Source organism: Zootoca vivipara, chromosome 8 (genome assembly GCF_965207765.1).
Source record: "Zootoca vivipara chromosome 8, rZooViv2.hap1.1, whole genome shotgun sequence".
NCBI classification, from domain to species: Eukaryota; Metazoa; Chordata; class Lepidosauria; order Squamata; family Lacertidae; genus Zootoca; species Zootoca vivipara.
In genome coordinates this window covers 3,619,701-3,641,149 of record NC_142591.1, presented here as the reverse complement: position 1 = coordinate 3,641,149, position 21,449 = coordinate 3,619,701, and positions in this window count along the sequence as shown.

The window sequence follows — 21,449 nt, the reverse complement described above, 5'->3', positions numbered from 1 at the left end:
CTTACTTCCAGGGGGGATCTTTGATTTAGAGAAGAGAAGTCAGGATGATGGCAAGCTATGCCAGCAGATCCTGGCTCCAGAAATGCCTTCATTTATTTGAGTTTGTTAAATCCAGCTTTTTATTCCACTCAATCAGTGCTTAAATTTACAGATATGCTGTATTCTTGTTATTGTCAAAAAATGACAATGAAACCACACAAAACTTTAAATAAAGTGAATACAATTGGATTCCTTGAATCCATGTTGTTATTGCATTGTTAAATGAATGGGTTAAGAAATATACCATTGAATCATGTAATTACATCTGCATTTGTACGTGTATTTGAAATGCTTCTCAGTGTCTTCTCTCTCACTTGCATTTGAATTATTCAGCTCTTGGGTCACTGAGCTCTGTCAGCTGATAATGATGATCACAGGAGCCAACTCCTAGGCGTTTCCAGGGCTTCGGCTCCCCCAATAAAATATTTTAGGGGGATGCCCCCCCCACGCAAGTTAATGGGCATTGTCATTTAAATGGTTTGCATGCACCGTGCCATGTGATGATTATGTGGGGGGGCTTACATCCACCCCCATATTTTATTTAAGTTGGCATTTACATGCCACCCATTCAGCAAGGTTCTCTAAGCAGTTTACAAAACAGTAGGTAACTCAGGATATACAAAAAAATAAAAATAAAAATTCCTTCCAGTAGCACCTTAGAGACCAACTAAGTTTGTCATAGGTATGAGCTTTCGTGTGCATGCACACTTCATCAGATACACTGAAACAGAAGTCACCAGACCCTTATATATAGTGAGAGGGTGGGGAGGGGTATTACTCAGAAGGGTGGGAACCCCTCCCCACCCTCTGACTATACATAAGGGTCCGGTGACTTCTGTTTCAGTGTATCTGAAGAAGTGTGCATGCACACGAAAGCTCATACCTATGACAAACTCAGTTGGTCTCTAAGGTGCTACTGGAAGGATTTTTTAAATTTTGTTTTGACTACGTCAGACCAACACGGCTACCTACCTGTAATCAGGATATACAGAAATGGAAGATGTCTCTGTTTCTGGTCAGCAGAATGCCTTCAAACGCATTACTTCATTGCCAGAAAGCCTTGGAAGCAGATCCGTTGTGGTTCCAAATTCCATGGAACACAACTGCTCCAAGCCACGCGTTCAGCCACTGCCTAGAGAGATGGCCCAGGTTTCCACTAGGGCACAGACGGGTGTTCTACCTCAGGATTTCTGTCAAAAACAATACAGCTAGAGGCCAAGCTCCAAAGACCACTGGAACTTCTTATTAAGGAGTCCAAGGATGCCCCATGCCATATTGCAATTGAATTTATATACTGCACTATATTCGCAGGTCTCAAAATCAGAATATAAAACCACAAGGTACATAATCAAAATTAAAAAAAAACAGCCCAATTAACACACACACACACACACACCATTTTGGATGAGAAGAAACTGTTAGAAATTGTTGTTTCATTGTCTTTGATAAAATTCTCTCTTGAAAATGTCAGACAGTGAAAGCAAAGGGACAGAAAACCATTGGGGCATTGATGAAATTCTATTACAATAAGGGAGGGCAGCTGACTGAAACTACCCCAAAGACATTTGGTAGCAAAGTCCTTACCCAAATCTGGCATTGCAATCTGTGCCTCTGATTTAAAATCCATCAAAGTTTTTTAAACTGTGCAGAATTCCTCCCCCCCCCCCCCCGGGTAAGCTATACTCTCTACCATCAGGAATATCAGCTGCTCTTCTTCATAGAGAATCTGGGCAGCCAACATTTAAAGCAAGAGCGGACTGCGCTCAGTTAAAGTATATTTAAATAATTGCTGCCCTGCATGTTGAGCGTTTTCCTGCACTGTACTATATGGAGTTGGATGATAACCAACTCTCAAGATGCTTTGGACTAATATTGTTTTCCAGGACTGAGCTCTGCTTTGACCTTGAATAAGTGTCAACTAAGGGATTGCTTCTTCTGGATAGAAACCAGGAGGAAACTGCAACTAGTTAGAAACAAAAATTTTCCTCTTCCTTAAGAATGCTTCCTTAAGAAATACCTTTATTGGGTTGTGTTTCCAAATACAGTGGTACCTTGGTTGTTGAACTTAATCCGTTCCAGGAGTCTGTTCGACTCCCAGAACGGTTCGAAAACCAAGGCACAGCTTGCGATTGGCTGCAGGAGCTTCTTAGACTCAATTAGAAGCTGCGGAAGCCACGTTGTACATTCGGCTTCCGAAAAACATTCGCAAACCAGAACACTCACTTCGTCCGGGTCTCAAGGTGTTCGACAACCAAGGTACGACTGTACAAACTTTGTATTGGTGGTCAACCGCAGGTGGAAGACATCGCTCATTATCTGTTGCCTGCCCCTTATATAGCCTGACCCAAGAGATCACATTCTGAAACCTTTGTTCACATAAACAGGCATGCACACCCTGGCAGAAATGGTTCGGTTACTTCTGAGTAACAATGATAGCAGCATAATACACAGAGTGGCCCTCGACTGAGGGTAAAAAACAGGAAAAAGGAGTTAGATAAAACTATAAATTGTTGTGGTGATTCAGAGATTTAATCCAGAATCAAGCTGGATCTGAATTTGTTGGTTTCTCATAGATGTTGCTGTGAGTTTCTCATGACCTTTTGCTACAACAGTAAACTTTGATGGCTGGTGGCTACTACCGGTAACTAGTGTGCCCACTTGCTAATGTCAACTAAAGGAATCAGCTTAGCAGCTAGACAATACCGTAGGCAGTGAAAGCAAGGGACATGCTGAGATTTTGCCACTGGCTGGCAAGATTGTTAGTTGTTAGTTGTTTGTTTTGAGGAAGCTGGCAGTGCTCCCCACCCCCACCCTCAACTTGTGTACAGTTTTTTCAAATGAACAGATTTTTGGGTTTTTTTTAGTAACCAGATAAGAATTCTCCAGTGCTCTCTCCTCAGGAAGAAAATGACCTTGTAAAAGACACCCCCCTGGAAATTCCTGCTTTACAGAGAACTGTTTGCCTCTGTGTGCGTGTGTGTGTGTGCGCACGCGGGGGCACCTATGTGATGTGCAAAACAAAGTCATAGACTCATAGAACTGTATCGTTGGAAGGGATCCCCAAGGATCATCTAGCCCAACCCCCTGCAATGCAGGACTCACAGTTAAAGAATCCCCGAGAGATGGCCATTCAACTTCTGTTTAAAAACCTCCAATGAAATATTTATTTATAATGTTTATATATCCTCCCTTTTGATTGAATGACTTAAAAGAGATTGCAGTAATATGAAGCAAACTCCACACACCTCTAAGCACACACACACACACGGCCCATAGCTGCCAAGTCTCCCGTTTTTCACGGGAAATCCTGAATAGAAAAAAAAAATCCCGTAAATCCCCTGATTTCCTACCTGCCAGGGAGGCTCCTTCTGCGCATGTCCTGGCATGCATAGAAGCGACTTCCGGTGCCGCGCCGCTGCTGATCCCGGATTTTTCAATGGGAGACTTGGCAGCTATGCCCCGGCCAATGGATCGGCTCTGAGTGGAGCAGAGCGTTCTTCCTGAAGCGGGGGGGGGGAGGCATCTCCTGGAGGCTGCTGCTTCTCTGAGCAGGGCTGGGGGCCGGTCTGGTTTTCCTCTGGCACGGATGAACTTCCTGGATGGGTGGCTGGCTGCTCGTGGCCCTTATTGCTCAGGCTGCTGGAAGGATCCAGAGTGTGTTTCTCTTCAGTCCCTGTTTTATTTCATTCCAAATTCATTTGGGTTTGAAATCTCACCCATTCAAGTTTGGTGGGTGGTTCCACCAGTTGTTTGTCTCATGCAATGAATATAAGAACCTTGGGCATTATTCTAAGTGCACTTCACACATTTCTGCAGGTATTTTTTTCAAACAAACATGCTTCGTACACTGGTATAATCACCAGAAGAAGTGGCCAGCTTATAAGTACATGGAAAATGCAACTTATGCTTGTCAGCTTAAATGTGTGTGTGCTTAGGTATATGTTGTTCCTGTTACGTATCCATGTCTGTTCATATAAACTATATGAACTAATGGGTGATATATTAGCTACGCACTATTCACAGTTGTCTCTATCTCAGCCGGTGGTGGATTTCTCACTTTCTCTCTGTGATTGCCTCAGAAATCTTGTGTTGTGTGTGTTACTCTGACCTTGACCTGGGTGAACTCACTGCAGAAACAGCTGCTGCAGGAGGAGGAGGAGGAGGAGGAGGCAGTGATGGAGGGAGAGAGAGAGAGAGAGAGAGAGAGAGAGAGAGAGAGAGAGAGAGAGAGAGAGAGAGAGCTCAGCAGCCTTGGCTTTCTGGCAAGGGTGGGGCTTGGGAGCCTCCACCACTCCCTCTCAGCCATTTTGCAGCCACTGTGGCCTTGCTAAAGCTTTATGCTGGCTTTTTAAAAGGCTCCCTAGATGATACACACGCAACGCAGGGATGCACTTAGCCAAAGAGAGTGTTAGGTCCCTGAAGGCCTCATCTTGCAGGGCACGCCGGCTGTTTTAAGCTTGTCAGCATTCCCCAAAGGAAACTGTTTAAAGCCATGCTTGCCTCCCTTTCATACCGCCCAGACCAAAGCGCAACTTGATTTTACTGGGTGATGGGGCTGTTTCCAGCCTCCTCCATTTGAGCCTGTAGAAACATGGTCTCCCAAACTCATCTTTCGCACCTCCTGCTAGGGGCAGCATTTCCAAGCAGCAGCCCTTCCCATTCAGCCATCACACCTCACTCCCTTTGCCTCGCTGATGGACAGAGACATGCTGTCATGGATATGGCATGGGAGTTATAGTATGAACAACTCTGAATCCTTGGTCAAGAGCAAGGGATGCTGGGAGAGACAGCAAGAGCAGGCTGGGCCTTTAACAAAACTTGCCAAGTCCCTCTCTGCTGGCCCCAATTAGCTGCCTGCAAAGGAATGTGGTAATTGCCTTTGGCTGAAGAAGAAACACCGGTGTTCCCTATTTCCTTATGGTACGGATGGGAGGGGGTTTAATCAGACTATCCTGTCCACCTGAGGTCGGTTTGCCCTGAGGTCGGCTTGACCTTGATGAGTTGGGAGGGAATGAGCGAACTGTCTTACTATCTGCTAGTATTAAATCAGAGTGTGAAGTAAGACAGGTGAAGACAAATGGGTTACACCTGAAATCATTGGTAAATTGCTAATTGGAGCTTTATTTCCATTGGTGGGAAAACGGAACCCCACCTGACCCTTTCCCCATAACTTGGGAGTTCTAGCGTTAGAACTTCGCATTTTGCCACTTGCAATTTTGCCAGAGCTGCTGCCAGTATGAAGCTGTGAGAGGAGAAGGGGGGCCTGTGGGCTTCGCCTTCTAAAAGCTTTGAAACAAGATATATCATCTGCGCAACCGTATGTATCCTTTAGTTAGAGCAATTTGTATGCTTATGTTTATTATTTGCTATCTCTGTAACCTCACAAGAAATGTGCACTGCTATTTTTAAGTTGTATGTTTTACACTTTTTAATAAAGCCTTGAAAAGGTATATTTTGGTTTGGACCTTGAGTATTGTTCAGGGTGGGGCAACTAGTCCGGTCCCTTGATCATTTGGTCGCATACTGAGTGTTGGGCTGCACAAGTGAGTGTGCCTGGGTTTGAGTAAAGAAACCAAACCAGTTGAATATTTGCCTGCTTTACTAAGAGTAGTCAGAGGCTTGCAACCTTGTAACAAGGCAGAGAGCTATCCCTTTTAGACTCTCTGGCCAGGTGCAAGTGAGAAAGGGTGGTGGTAGCGAACTACTGGGAAATTGTTTTGACTACGGTCCACAAGGGAAGCACCGAATTGTGTGTTTCCCACCAGCTGCCCAAGTCAGGAGATTGGCTGGGAGGGGCAAGTGAGAGCCACTGACCATTACACATGCGGTGTCTCAAGGCACTCTGCTTGGGTCCACCTGCTGGGTGCCCTGAGCCTTCACCCAATGCAAGGTCCTGCTGGCCCTGAGAACCAGAGACTCCTGAAGATGAGACCAGGTTTTGCATGGATCCTATGAAGAGTGGAAAGCAGTGGTGCACAGGCGCTTCTCAGCATCGCTCCCCGGGAGAGAGAGGTGGCGGCTGCAGCGCTGTCACTTTGCATCAGCAGTTCACCCAGCTCTCCTTTAGCTAGTGGGAATACTGCACAGTGACCTAGTAATTGCTGGGCTGCTTGGATCCGATATCCTCTGAGCTGGGTGGCTGCAACTCCCTGCTCAGAATTAAGGTCTCCAAAGGACTGAAGGCTGAAATAAGACGGCCCTTAGGAAATGGGAATTCGCCTCCTCCTCCTCCTTTGTCTTCATTTTTTGCAGCTGAAGAAACAGAAGCAGGACCATGCTGAGCAGATAATAGCAGGATTGATCACTAATGGCTGGAGTTGCTGGGGATACCAGGCAAGGAGCATGCCTAGTCTCCACACCAGTGTGCCCATGCGGATCTCGCAGTGTGCATCCCTTACACTCGTGGCAAGCAGGTGTTGTAAACGAAATCTGCCCTTATAGAGTCCTTTGTAGGTTCTCCATCGGTAGGAGAAAATAACAGGCCAACCAGAGAATATTGAGAAGCAAAGCAGCTAGTAAGCCTGATCTTTATTGAACTGTTGCAACAGGGTGCTCCCCTCCCAGGCAGGAGAAAGGAGGAGGACCCAGAACAAAGGTCTGCCTGCCCTTATATAGACATTTTGAAATTCCCTACCCTGGAGCGCAAGACCACCCCTCCATACATCATACATACATCACAGACAAGGCGGTCTACAACAGAAATTTGAATGTTGATGTTTTTCCTGTCTGCCAGGTTATCTGATAATGCCTTATCTGATTGCCTTTCCTAGTAGTCTGGCCATTCATTTGAGATGGTAATTACTTAATTCCTGAGACAATGGGAAGGTTCCCTCACCCCCTCCCTCCTTGCAGAGAAACATTTGGTCAGTTTGGGAGTAAAAATGGTTTCAGGACTGTCTTCCTGTACTGTTTTCAGTCATTGGTTTATATTTTTATGTATGTGTTTGCATGTATGTGTTTTATGTATGTGTTTGTACATTTATGAACATTTATTATACAGTGGTGCCTCGCAAGACGAATTTAATTCGTTCCGCGAGTCAATTCGTTTTGCGAAAAATTCATCTTGCAAATCGCAGTTTCCCATAGGAATGCTTTGAAATTTCTTTTTTCTTTTTTGCCCATAGGAACGCATTGATTAAATTTCAATGCATTCCTATGGGAAACCGCGGTTCGCAGGATGAATTTTTCGCAAAACGAATTTGTCTTGCGAGTCACCATCAGATCGCAAGACGCATTCGTCTTGCGAAAAATTAGTCTTGCAGGGCATTCGTCTTGCGAGCTACCACGGTATATCTAAGACCTTAAAATTCTTATAACACAGGTGTGGGGTCAGACCTGGGGGCCAAACACAAGCCCCCTCTGTATCTGGCCTTGGGACCCTTCCTAAACCAGGGTCCTGCTCCAAGCTGCAGGCCTCAGCATCCCTATTCTGCATCATCCTTGGCTGCTTTTGACTGGCTGAAATGGGTCCTTGAACTGTCCTAATGCCTCTTGCCTGCCAGAATGGAGGAGCGTTAAAAATGCCTGATGTAGCCTACTGTGCTCCACCAACTTTTTCCCTCTGACCCTTCTGGCATATGACCAACAGGAAGGGTGGACACCTAGGCTGGCAAAGGCTCCCCACCCCTGATGTAGTGGAATGGCTGCCAGTCACCCCACGGGGAAAAGCAAAGTCCCTCTGATGATTTACACTGACATCAGGCATCCTTCTGTAACACAAGCTCCCCTCCCCTTTCAGATACAGTGCTCTTGACTGTAGTAATAAAGGGCATTACGCTCGTTATTCATACTTAGGACTGATTGTTCAAAAGATTATTAAGAGAAATCTGGGTTTTGTGAGGGGACTGTGTACAAAACGTCATTTGCTCTGGGAACTGAGAGCTGTGGAGAAATGGAAATAGCACGGAAAACACTGAATTGGGGCAGAAAACAGGCACAGCTGCTTCACATGGGCAAGGACGGTGCAGCACTCTGGTGAAGATCTGGCTTCTGACAGCCCCACTTCTGCCCACTCTACCCGCTGGGTCCTCCCAGAAAGGTGAGCAGGAAAAAGTAGATTCAGGTAGGTAGCTGTGTTGGTCTGACGCAATCGAAATAAATAAATGAAATTAAAAGTTGTCCAGTAGCAGCTTAAAGACCAACCATTCAATAACTGGACATTCGCTTTAAAGTTTACAAATGGGGGGAAATTATTTAAAATGTACAGCTTTCCCTATTACCCAAGTAATTGCTCAGGTTTTAGTTCAATGAAGGATATGAAGGATGCTACAGCAGAATCACATTTTTGTATTCACTTGATGTGGACACCACCTGGTGGCTGGGGTAACTCCCACTGGGTTGCTAGGACACAATGCCAAGATGAATGAAGTTTGGCTCTCTAAAAGTCACTTCTTTAGTATGTAAAGGGCATTGACAAAATATTCCTGGGAACGTATTTCATAGTGTATCTTCTATTCCAAACCTTATTGAATAAGTCTCTGCAAAGAACCATTGATGCGAAAAGCCTTCAACTTTTAAACTTCACGTGTCAAATTTAACAATGGAGGGAAAAAATTCAAATATAGGCTTTAAATTTACTGGGGGGAAACATAACAACTGTCAGCTCACATTGAGAATACAATAGCCACCAGCACTTTGCTCTAAAATTAGTGAGGTCCTTGGGCCAATGAGTAATGGGCAGGGGGCATTTATCCTTCCAGACTCAAATATACGGTAAGTCTTTTGGCAGCCAAAAGGGATCGACACATCCATTTTTGTTATCCTGCTGTTTATTCCTATACTAACTAAAGGAATATAGTTTAAAAGTGTACAAACATCTGCAAATGCCTTGTAAATGTGGGATGGAACACTGGGGCAGACAAGTCACAACAGTTCCTAGAGTGTCCACTAAGAGGAACTCACCTGGAGGGACACCTGACTAAGTTCAGTTTCCTGTTCCTCCAGACATGCAGATGAGATGGATTAGCTGGCAGACAAAAGCCCCTAGCCAGCAGCCATTCTCTCTCTTAGCCTTCTCCTCTTACTTGGGATCACATCTGCACAGAACCTACGTTTAGGATGGTTCTCTCTCTTGGCCTGCTACCAAGAGAGAGACCAGAGGACTTCAAATGAATACTTCTGTAACCTTTTCTAAGCAAACCTGCCTTTCTGAGATTATGCTGTTAACTCAGGATGAACCTGTAAGTAAACTCTAACTTATTTTATGAACACTGTGTTGAGTATTTCTTTTAAGAGGGACAAAGGGGATTTGTCAGGAAGTATAATATTGTTGTATGGGTTCTAATGAACCTAACGCTCATGTTTTGCTGCGCACAAAAGGGGAATGTCACTCTGCTGATATTGGAAGCTTGATAACACAAGCTTGGATAGGATCTATCTAATAATATATCCTAATCCACATCCCTAACATTCTCACAGTAAAAAGTGGTTGTGCTGCTGGATCAGGCAATTGGTTTTTCTCAGTGGCAGCCTGACCTCTCTTGGAAGCTCACAAGCCTGGCTTGCAGGTGAAGGTCTTCCTCTGTTGTCTGTCCCCAGAATCTGATGCTCAGAGATCTGATGCTTCCCCTGTACGGGCAGGGAGGGGTGCCAGCTCAGTGGCATGGTTGGGGGCCATAGCGTGGGCAGATTTTTTTTGAGGGGGTGCAACCAGGCGCCCCCATGACAGGTTCCCTCATTGAGGGAAGTCGTGCCCAGACCCAGCCTTTGGGGTGGGGTGGCAATGACGGTGGCAGAGGCTCCTTCTCCTTTGAGCTGCCCCTGGGCTGACCAAGAGGGAGGGAGAGGGTGCAACCACCAGCCAACCGCTGCTCCACGCCCCAGTCAAGCCTGACCTGGGGGCAGAGGTGGCAGAGAGGAGGGGAAGCTGTGGCCTCTCCCCTGCTGGGCTGCAGCGTGCAAGGGCACTTTATAGGCAGCTTCCTCACACGGCAGTCCAACGCTGCCGGCCGGCCACAGCTCCTCTCCATAGCTGCCGAGTCTCCCATATTCCCCGGGAAACCCCCGTTTTTCCAGCTGTCCCCAGCTGAAAAAACTTTTTTTTTGTTTTTTCCCGGTTTATTCTGGCGCGGCGGCCATTTTGGAACTGGGCGGAGCATGCTCAGAAGCGACTTTTGATGCTGCTTTGCCCAGTTCCAAAATGGCTGCAGCGCGACTTCTGGTGTGGCGGCCATTTTGGAACAGGGCAGAGCAGCATCAAAAGTCGCTTCTGAGCATGCTCCGCCCAGTTCCAAAATGGCGGCAGCGCTACTTCCGGTTTGCTACTTCCGGTCCAGTCCCTTATTTCTCAGGCCGGAACTTGGCAGGTATGCTCCTCTCCCAGTTCAAGGCCCTACTCAGGGCAGAAGTTGTGGGCTCCAGTGCATGATTGCGCTGCCTGGTTGCATACTCTGCCTCCACCCTGCCCACCCCCAACACATGCACATGCACCCCAGTGCACACACGCAGCAACAGGAGACACTACCCCTGTGTCAACTTGAATAAAATATGGGGGAGGGGCGAGTAAGCCCTGCTCTGCACAATAAATCACATGATGCGCTGCATGGACACCATTTGAATGGCAATGCCCATCAACTTGGGGGGGAGCCCCCTCAAATATTTTCTTGGGGAGGCTGAAGGGACATCAGTCCCTAGGAGTCAGGTACTATGCATGCAGATTCCATTTAGCTGCAATGGCTAAACACCATTGCTAAAGCTTTCCTTCATAAGCCTTTTAAAGGCCTCTCTCTATATTGACTGGTGATGTTTTCTTTTTCTGAACTAGTCATTTTTGTGGAGTTATTGGCAAGGCTCCCCCTGCCTATTTCTGATATTTTTATTTAGCTATTTGATCTTATTCCCATTTGGAATGAGAGCCTTAGCTATTCAGAAAGACTGATAATATGGGATACAAAGGATTGAATTGTGGCCCAAGTGATTTGTTCTCTAGGCACTCCCCCCCCCACATGACCTCATCAGATCCCATGGTTTTCAGGATCACCTTTATACTGATGACACCCAGCTTTGCTTCTTTGTCCCTGATCACTCCCTCTCCTTGCAAGTCTCACATCTCTGCCTATTTGATAGCTCTGAATGTTATCAACACTATCTCAAACGCAACACGTCCAAAACTGAACTGCTTGTCTTTCCTCCAAAGCATTGCCCTCCTTTATTTCTTTGGGTCTTTGCTCTCCTTCGCACCCCATATCCAACCTGTTATCTGTGTTTTCTTCCAAGATAGTCCACAGAGCCAGTCCTGCAGGCTTATTACGGTACATTAGCAGTGCTTTGAAGGCACAGCCTCAGCAAGAGCTCAGAGGGTCAGCCTGCCCCCCCCCCCACAATTGTAAATGGCGATCTCTGGGAAACATGGGCATAGCTAGGATTTATGTTAGGGGGGCAGAACTGAGCTATTTCGAAGGTGATACCCTGTTTCTCCTAAAATAAGACATACCTATAAAATAAGCCATAGCAGGATTTCCACGCATTTGCACAATATAAGCCATACCCCCAAAATAAGACATAGTGATAGGTGCAGTTCTGGAGGGCCCCAAGGAAGAGGCAAGGCTGGACGCATAATAAAAAATAAGCCACTGTGGGGTTTTTTTAGGAAAAATAAATATAGGACGGTGTCTTGTTTTCGGAGTAAGTTATTTTTTTATTTGCTTGATTTGGGAGAGGCAACTGCTGGGAAGACTACTTGTGCACACAGTCCCTGAGGGCTGAAGCCTCCAGTCTGTCTGCTAAGCTCCCAGAATACTGAAGGGCTGATCAGATCAGCAACACAAAGAAGCGGACTGTATCATAGCTGCCAATTACCCCTTTTTCCCGGGGAAACCCCCGTTTTTACTTACCTTTTCCCGGTGGTCACCCGTATCACTTCGTCTCCCGTTTTTCTCCTTTATTTTCTCCTGCCGGCGGCCATTTTTTTCTGATTTGCCCTTCTATCAGCACAAAAAATGGCCGCCGCCAGCTTCAAAAATCGCATCTACGCATGTCCGGAAGTGCGTAGACTCGACTTCCAGTGTCGGCGGCGGCCAATTTTGGTGCCCATAGATGGGCGGGGCGACACCGGAAGTTGCGTCAACGCACTTCCGGTCATGCGTAGAAGCTACTTTTGAAGCCGGCGGTGGCCATTTTTGGTGCCCATAGAAGGGCAAAGCGACACCGGAAGTTACGTCAACACAACTTCCGGTGTCACACGGCTGCCGGTCCCGGATTCTGCAGTCCGGGACTTGGAAGGTAAGGACTGTATGCATCAAGACCAGGGGTCCCAAACTAAGGGGGCCGAATGCAGCCCAATCACCTTCTAAATCCAGGTCCGGGAATCAGCATTTTTTTACATGAGTAAAATGTGTTCTTTTATTTAAGATGCATATCTGTGTTATTTGTGGAGCCTGCCTGGTGTTTTTACATGAGTAGAATGTGTCCTTTTATTTAAAATGCGTCTCTGGGTTATTTGTGGGGCATATGAATTCATTCATATATATTTTTCCAAAATATAGTCCGGCCCCCCACAAGGTCTGAGGGACAGTGGACCGGCCCCCTGCTGAAAGAGTTTGCTGACCCCTGATCAAGACCTTCTATATGCAACCTTACCAATGAAGAGATACAATATAACCCAGTTGTCTAAGCGTGGCATGTACTTCCAAACTCCATGTTACTCTCTCTCAAACACACGCACACCTTTCATGTTGCTCTTCAGACCTTGCTACCCACTGGCCGCTTGCAGCATCTGCCAATAATTTCTCACAGGGTGTCTTTCCTGTTTATTAGCATCCACCAGGGGTATCAGCTAATATGTTTGCAGGCCAAGTCTTGATTTCTGTGCTCCTGACCCCTCCAGGGCACTGTGCTTTCCGGCATGGTATCCTTTGCAAATGGCAAGCAGAGACCTTTCTCGGAAGCAGGAGGCTGGCGTTCTGTACAGTTAAGCCGCAGCACCAAATAGCAAAGCTGTATGCGTGTCTTAGCCAGACTGAAAAGCAAGGAACAGCTACAGTAAGTAGCTAACAATACTCTGTCCGTGCTTTTAGTGACGTTTCTGATCTCGGTGCCAGACATGTGCATTTCTTTCCCAAATCAAAGAGTACCTGGGCATGCCTGGGTAAAAAAAGTACGGTAACAAATAATTCACTATTCTGCAAATTTTATATTATTTTCCTTACCCTGACCTGCGCAGCACCCCCGGACGTTTTACGGTCTATTGATGACTGCGCCAACGACAAAATAAATATCTGCTGTCACTTAATAAGCACTTCAGACCAGAATAGTGTGGAAGTAAAAATATGTTGCTTTATTGTTCGTACATAAGCGTAATGGTTTCAGTATTAGTCTTAGGATGTTCCAAATTACAGATGTTTCCTATACCGGCCTATTACCGCTAAAGACAACTAACAGTATTCGTAAATAAGCACACAAACTCTCTATCCTGTCTGATTAATAACCCGCACCATCTATGCTTCACCTCGATATTTAAAACCAGCTCTCTCTCTACTAATAACCAACCGACTAACTCCAACCAACTACCTCAACTAACTGACCACCAACTGACTCTCTGACTCCAGGGGTGGGGTTTTATACTCTGCCAGAGCCCACCCCCTTGGGTTCTAACAATTCTATTTTATTTAACCCTTAGTAACCCGGCTTAACGTTTAGGCTGATCACCACAATTACATTTCACCCTTCACTTTAAAAAAAATGCCCCAGAATACATAACTTTAAATCTGAAAAACAACAACTCCAAAACTCACCCCCAACTGACTTCCTGTTATTTGCAATTTAGAATTAACATTTTTTTCCAAAAAGAAAAATCCCATTACACTGCCTCTTGTAAAGGACAGTCTAAAAGACAGCTATAGTATATCTAAACGGTTAATCCACAGTAGTTATTCATTCTTCCTTAAATCAAGCAAGCAAACAAACAAGCCCTGGGAACTGTGATTTTGTGAGCGGCTGCCAGCATAAAATCGTCAGCACCTCAGAAAACTGCAGGCAATACCTCAAGGAACATCTCTCCCCATATGAACTGCCCCGGACCCTGAGATCATTACATGAGAGGTCTGGAGGGTAGCAACAAAAAAATGAGCCTTTTTCTGCGGTGACTCCCTGTGTACAGAATGCTCTCCCCTGGGTGACACTTATGGAGCCTTTGTTACATATCTTTAGACGCCAGCATTCTCCTCCTCCCAGGCCTTTGGCTAATTAAACCATACATGGCCTTTTAAACTCGGCCGGGGGTGAGTATTGTTTTCGTTGGTTACTATGTTGTGTATTTTTGTGTTTTTATCCTATAAACTGCCCTGTGATCTTGGAATAAAGGGCAGTATAGAAATGTAACTAACTAACAACAACAACCATAATTTGACATACTGTACCTGTGCATGCATACAGTTTAAGAGCTAGTAGGATCATCCTAAGGGACCCAGGTGGCGCTGTGGGTTAAACCACAGAGCCTAGGGCTTACTGATCAGAAGGTCGGTGGTTCGAATCCCCGCGACGGGGTGAGCTTCCGTTGCTCGGTCCCAGCTCCTGCCCACCTAGCAGTTCGAAAGCACATCAAAGTGCAAGTAGATAAATAGGGACCACTCCAGCGGGAAGGTAAACGGCATTTCCGTGTGCTGCTCTGGTTCGCCAGAAGCAGCTTTGTCATGCTGGCCACATGACCCGGAAGCTGTCTGCGGACAAACGCCGGCTCCCTCGGCCTATAGAGGGAGATGAGCGCCGCAACCCCAGAGTCGGACACGACTGGACCTGATGGTCAGGGGCCCCTTTACCTTTTACCTACCTGTGCATGCATACAGTTTAAGAGCTAGTAGGATCATAATGTAAGATCAAACCCTATTGGATCAGGCCACAGTAGATGACTATGGGGAGGCCAATGCAGGGGTACCATCCAGGGGAGGCCGAGAGGCCAAGCCCCCCTATTTTTCAAGGAGGGGCATGCCAAGCTGCCACAGCATGTACAAGTAACGTCAGGACGCCACATAGCATGGGTGTGTGATGTCATCATGTCATGAGGTGTGTGTGCCTCAATCACTGACGCACCTGGGCCAGTGGCTGGCCATGTGACCCACAGAACTCTCCTGCTGTTCCCCAGAAACTAATATTCAGTGGCATATTACCAGCTTTGATACTGGCGGTGGTGGCTGGTGCCCATTAGAACTGGTAGGGCAGAAGGCAAGGCGGCCTAGCATAGGTAGAGCCTGAGCCAATGGCAGGCTGAGTGAACCAATTCTCATTTTGTCCCCATCCTCCTCCATGCGGAGTCCCACAAGGGCGAAATGGAGACTAAAAACGAGGAAACTGAGGGCAGGATGGGTGGTGAAACAGTGCCCAATTCACCCTAATGGACCAGCTGCCAATGTCTTCTGTCAGCTGAAAATAGGGACATCAGTATCACTGCTAGTTAGTTGTATTTATTCATTTGGAGTTTTCTTTCCCCCCCCCCTCAGACTCCCCTAAAGGCAAGACATCAGTTCAAATATTTATGTGCTTAAAATACTGGCGTTTTGTGTGTTTCCTCTAGTAAAGAACATTTCCCCATTTTCATCTGAGGAACGTTGGAAGGTATGGGTAATGTAGCTAATAGCTCTTCATAGCATTATACCTGGAATTTTCTCTTTCTGGGTGTCAAATGCCAGTATTTGCCACAATGGGCTTCCCCGTGCATCACAAATTCAAAAGCCTTATTTTGTGCATGCTTATAGAGGGGGGAAACACAAATATTTGTCTTTGTCTGGTCTAGAGGATACTTTATTAAACTCCCCTTCATTCTTGTACCCTAGTTCTGTATCTGTGAAAACACGTAATACTGGGACGTTGAAAATTCCTCTTGTCTCTCTCTCTTGTGTATGAAATCCCCATTAAAACATCTCTGGCAATACACAAACTCTCCTGGCAACAGAAAGATTGTTTGAAGAAAATGCTACCAAGAGAATCAAAGAGTTAGCACAGAGAGAGAAGCACCCTCCTGCCATCCCAGTGAAAATTAGCAGCCGAGACAGGGTTCGGAGGCTGTACAAAAATCAATAGTGCTCTCTGGAAAGCCCTGCTGCTCATCAAGGCGCCTGTCATTCAGGAGCGGGGTCAGTGGCTCTGCGCAAGGGAGGAACATCTGCACAAGGCAAGGAAAACCTGGCGAAGTTAGCAACCTCCAGGGCTGAATTCAGCTGGACAAGAGAAGAAGACTAGCCATGCTATTGTGACAGGTAATAGGGGTGGGTGAGGACAAGTAAGTACAAAGCACAATGACACACATACACACACACACCAAAAGAAACGGTGCTTTGTTTTTTAAAACAAAAACCTGCAGCACTTTAATGACTGATATTTTTGATGGCGCTAAAGCTTCCATGGGCGAGAACTCACTTCATCAGGTGCAGAAAGCATTAGCAATGATGGTCGATATAAAACCTGTGTGCATTTGTGTGTGTGTGTGTGTGTGTGTGTGTCTCCCTCTGTAGCAGTTTTACACAGTGGGATCAAAAGAGAAATACGAAGCCTCTGCTTTCAAGATGGCAGCTGCAGGCCCTTCCTGGTGGCACTTAGGGGTCTTCGTTGCCTGCATGCCTTGGACTGTGGGACCAAATGAAGTAAAACAGTATTTTGCTCAGTTTGGCTCTGTGATAAAATGCATGCCGCCATTTGATTAAAAAAACAGGATTCCACAAAGGTTTTTGCTGGGTTGGATTTTCTACAGAAGGAGGTGTTGAAATGTTTTGTGTCGGAGCCAGTGTGGTGCAGTGGTTAAGAGCGGTGGACTCGTAATCTGGGGAACCGGGTTCGCTTCTCCGCTCCTCCACATGCAGCTGCTGGGTGACCTTGGGCTAGTCACACTTCTCTGAAGTCTCTCAGCCCCACCCACCTCACAGAGTGTTTGTTGTGGGCGAGGAAGGGAAAGGAGAATGTTAGCCGCTTTGAGACTCCTTAGGGTAGTGATAAAGCAGGATATCAAATCCAAACTCCTCCTCCTCCTCCTCCTCCTCCTCCTCCTCCTCCTCCTCCTCTTCTTCTTCTTCTTCTTCTTCTTGAAAGACACTCAAATTCTAGAAGGAGCTAACCTTGATGTTAAAATTCAGAAAAGTAAAAGCCAACTGTCAAACAGAAGAACAGCTAAAGGAAGACTTTATTTCACTGCTGTGTAAAGAAACTAAAATAAACTTGGATATGTATTCATATCAAAGAGGGAGAGAAAGAAGAAAAAGCAAAAGAAAGCTGTGGGCACACCCCACTTTTGTGCCACTTTGACCCAGCAGCTCAGTGGCAGCCAGTTGAAGTGCTTTCAGGACTGGTGACACAGGGTGCCATTGGGCTACCACACCTACGAACCTAGGAGAAGCATTCTGCACCAGCTGCAGGCTCCAGACCACCTTCAAAGGCAGAACATTGCACTATCCCATTTTACAATTGTCCAGAGTGTGTGTGACTGAGGCCAGGCTATCCAGGTCCAGGAACAGCTGTAGAGGGTGAATTAGCAGCAGAAGCCACTTGAGACTCCAGTGATAAGTTGCAATCCATAGCACCCACCCACAGCTCTTGATTCCTTAGTTTATTGGCCACCATCCAGTCCATCACTGCTTCCAGACACCTATCCATCACTTTCGCTGCCTCTCCAGATCCTGATGGAATGGAGAGACGGAGCTGAATGACATCAGCTCCCAATGGTTGCATATCGATTCTAAATAGAATAGGAGACAGAATGGACCCTCGAGGAACCCCACAGCCCCAAAGCCACAGATCCAAGCCATAATCTCCTACTACTCCAAAGTGGAGAGGCAAAAATCATCACAAACAGAACATGGAAATATGCAAGTTAAGAATCAAATCAAATAACAGAAAAGTTTAAAGCAACATTGACTAGTGAAAGAGAATAAAACAGTAGATGAAATAGAAACAATAGATGAAACATCATTCAGCTGGGACACTGAGGTCCAGCTCCGAGGGCCTTCTGGCGGTTCCCACACTGTGAGAAGTGAAGCTACAGGGTCTTCTCAGTAGTGGTGCCTGCCCTGTGGAAAGCCCTCCCATCAGATGTTAAGGAAATGAGTAATTATATAACATTTAGAAGACATCTGAAGGTAACCCTGTTTAGGGAAACTTTTTAAGGTTTTACTATGTTTTTATATATGCAGAAAGCCACCCAAGGATGCAGGGGCAGCCCAGCCAGGTGGGCAGGGTACAATTATTATTATTATTATTATTATTATTATTATTATTATTACTATTAAACTCACAGATAAAACCACCTATGCCACCAACCTGGCAGATAAAAATCCAAGTCCCTTTAAACAAAAGCCCATACAAGTTTTGTTTTGTTTGGAAAGTCTTAAGTCTGATGCTTTAAAAGTACCAGTTCCAGAGGACAACTCACTCTAGTGATTCAGGGCACCTGGCAGGGTCGTCTTAAGAGTATCCAGTGCTGTGGGGCAAAAATTTCTCCGGGGGGCGGCTCCCAGCTCCAAGTCAGAGTGCAGGGACGGGAACTCACCTCCGGGAGGGATCACCTGCTGTGCCCTGGCCGCAACAAGGAAGGGCGGGTGGCGGACAGCGTCACGCCCTGGGCTTCCTCAGGATCGCAAGGGTGGGAAGGAGGTCAGCCGGGCCTGGCGCCTCATGGCTCTCCTCCTCCCCACCCCCCTGCGAAGCCGGCAGGGAGAGCCCCAGGCTGCTGGAAGGCATCCGGAGCCTTCCCGCCAGAAGGGATGACCCTGGTGTTGCGTTTCATTGGTAGAGCTGCTGCCATGTGGCGTCACCTCTACCAATGAAACGCAGCACCGGGATGAGGGATGACCCTGGCGCTGCAGAGCGGAACAGGGTCCTAGTGCCTCCGAAGGGCGCTGGAGGCACCAAGCCCCTGCTCCGCCTCACTTCCCTCCCTGCTCTCCCCTCAGCGGCGCAGCTGGCAGGCATGCAGGAGGGAAAAGGGAGGCCACCACGCAGCTCCCACACTTGCTGGGGCACCCCTGAGCGCTCCCTGAGTGCCCAGCGCCCTGGCCCAATGCGCCAGGGAACCCAATGGGAAAGACGGGCCTGCCACCTGGGATAAGAGGAATGGTTTCACTTGGTGCCTAAAGAGATGTTTGTAAGGGAGAAGCATAGTAGAGTTCATGTGTAAATAGGGAACTGATATGGAAATGCTGGGAAGTTTGTTGTATTTTTGTTCTTACCTTATGTTTGTCTCTCTCTTTTTTTTAGATTTTTCTTTTTTCACTCTTTTTTCTTCTGTTTTTACTATAAGTTGGTTTAATTTGTATAATTGATTTAATTTTGTATAATTTGGATGTATTTGTGTTATGTTGATTTGTGTTGATTTATGTTGAGTTATATTGATTTTATGTTCAATATTTAATAAAGAGAGAGAGAGATGTAATGAAGGAGGCAGGCAAGCCGCCCTGGGCAGGGCATTCCACAAACAGGGAACCACTCCAGAAAAGGCCCGTTCTCCTGTTGCCACCCTAGTCTGGACCTTCCATGGAGGAGTCACATGAAAGAAGGGCCTCAGAGAACGATTGCAGGGTCTGGGTGAGTTCATAAGGGGAGAGGCAGTCCCTGAGGTATTGTGGTCCTGAGCTGTTTGAGGCTTTATAGGTCAAAACCAACACTTTGAATGGAAACTAGAAACTAACTGGCAGTCAGTGCAGTCAGACCAGGTTTGACATGATAGGCTCAAACCATCTAGTGCCACTGTGCAACCTGGCCGCTGAATTCTGCACTGGCTGAAGTTTCTGAACCGTATTCAGAGGCAGCCCTATGTATAACACATTGCAGTAATCTAACCTTGAGGGTACCAGAGCATAGACAACAGTAGTTAGGCTATCCCTGTTCACATAGGGGTACAGCTTGGCCACCAGCCGAAGCTGATGGAAGGCAATCGGCACCACTGAGGTCACCTGAGGCTCAAGCGACAGAAAAGGATCCAGGAGTACACTGGCAGAGAAAGCCAGAGCGACACCTGGGGCGGCAAACCCGGGGGTGGGGCGTCACGATGTTTGGCGCATGCGCAGACATCATGCAATGCTGTGTGCATGCACAGATGTCACACGACGCTGTGTCACGAGGTGCCCTCCCCATGACTCCCGAGCTGAGCGCCGCGGCGGCACCCAGTAAAAAGTCTTGCTTGGCGCCGCAGCGGCTGACTTCCAGCTGTCGTCGCATCGAATGAGGCTTGGGAGTCGCAGGGGGGCCACCCTGCAATGCTGTACGCATGTGCAGACGTTGTACGACGCTGCACACATACGCAGACGTCATGCAACGCGGCATCACAGGGTGCCCCCCCCCCGGCTCCCAAGCCGAGCACCGCGGCGATGCCTGGTAAAAGAAAGCCTCGCTTGGCGCGGTGACAGCTGGAAGCCAATCAAGACTTTTTACCGGGTGCCGCTGCGGCACTTGTCTTGGGAGTCGTGGGGGTGTGTGCCGAGTGTTACCCCCTCCAGTGTGGAACCCGGGGCGTACCGCCCCCTACACCCCCTTACTATGCCCCTGCAGAATTACCCCCAAGCTGCTTACCTGCTCCTTCAGAGGCAGTATAACCCCATCAAGAGCAGGCACCCTCCCATCCATCCAGACCAGTGCCTTAGTCTTATCTGGACCATAGCTGCCAAGTTTTCCCTTTTCTCGCGAGGAAGCCTATTCAGCATAAGGGAAAGTCCCTTAAAAAAAGGGATAACTTGGCAGCTATGATCTGGACTGAGCATCAGTTTGTTGGCTCTCATCTGGTCCATTACTGAGGCAGGGAAACGGTCCAGCACACCCACTGCCTCACCAGCAGGTGTTAAGGTGAAGTAGAGCTGTGTCATCAGCATATGATGGGCCTTCTCAGTACTGGCCCCGACCTGGTGGAACGCTCTGTCCCAGGAGACTAGGGCCCTGCGGGATTTGTCATCTTTTCGTAGGGCCTGCAAGACAGAGCTGTTTCGTTTGGCCTTCGGACTGACGCAGTCTGACCCCACGGTTACCCTCCCCTAAGGTTTTATTTATAATGGTTTTATCTTATTCGTAGATTTTTAATTTTAAAATTGAATTTTAACATTGTATTATTCTGTTGTTTTAACTGAAATGTTTCTTTTATATTTGTGTTGATATTATTTGTTGTTAGCCGCCCTGAGCCCGGTCTTGACTGGGAAGGGCGGGGTATAAATAAAAATTATTATTATTATTATTATATTGCTGACATCATACTCTGAAACTCCAAATGACACCACTCAGCGGTTTCATGTAAACAGCAAAGGGGATAAAATTGAGCCCTCAGTTGGTTAGAGCATGGTGCTGATAATGCCACGGTCACAGGTTTGATCCCCGAATGAGACAGCTGCTTATTCCTGAATTGCAGGGGGTTGAACTAGATGCTCCTCAAGGTGCCTTCCAGGTCTTCAATTCTATGATGGGAGGATTGGGCTGGGTTTTTCTCCCAGATGTTTGATGTATTTAATCAA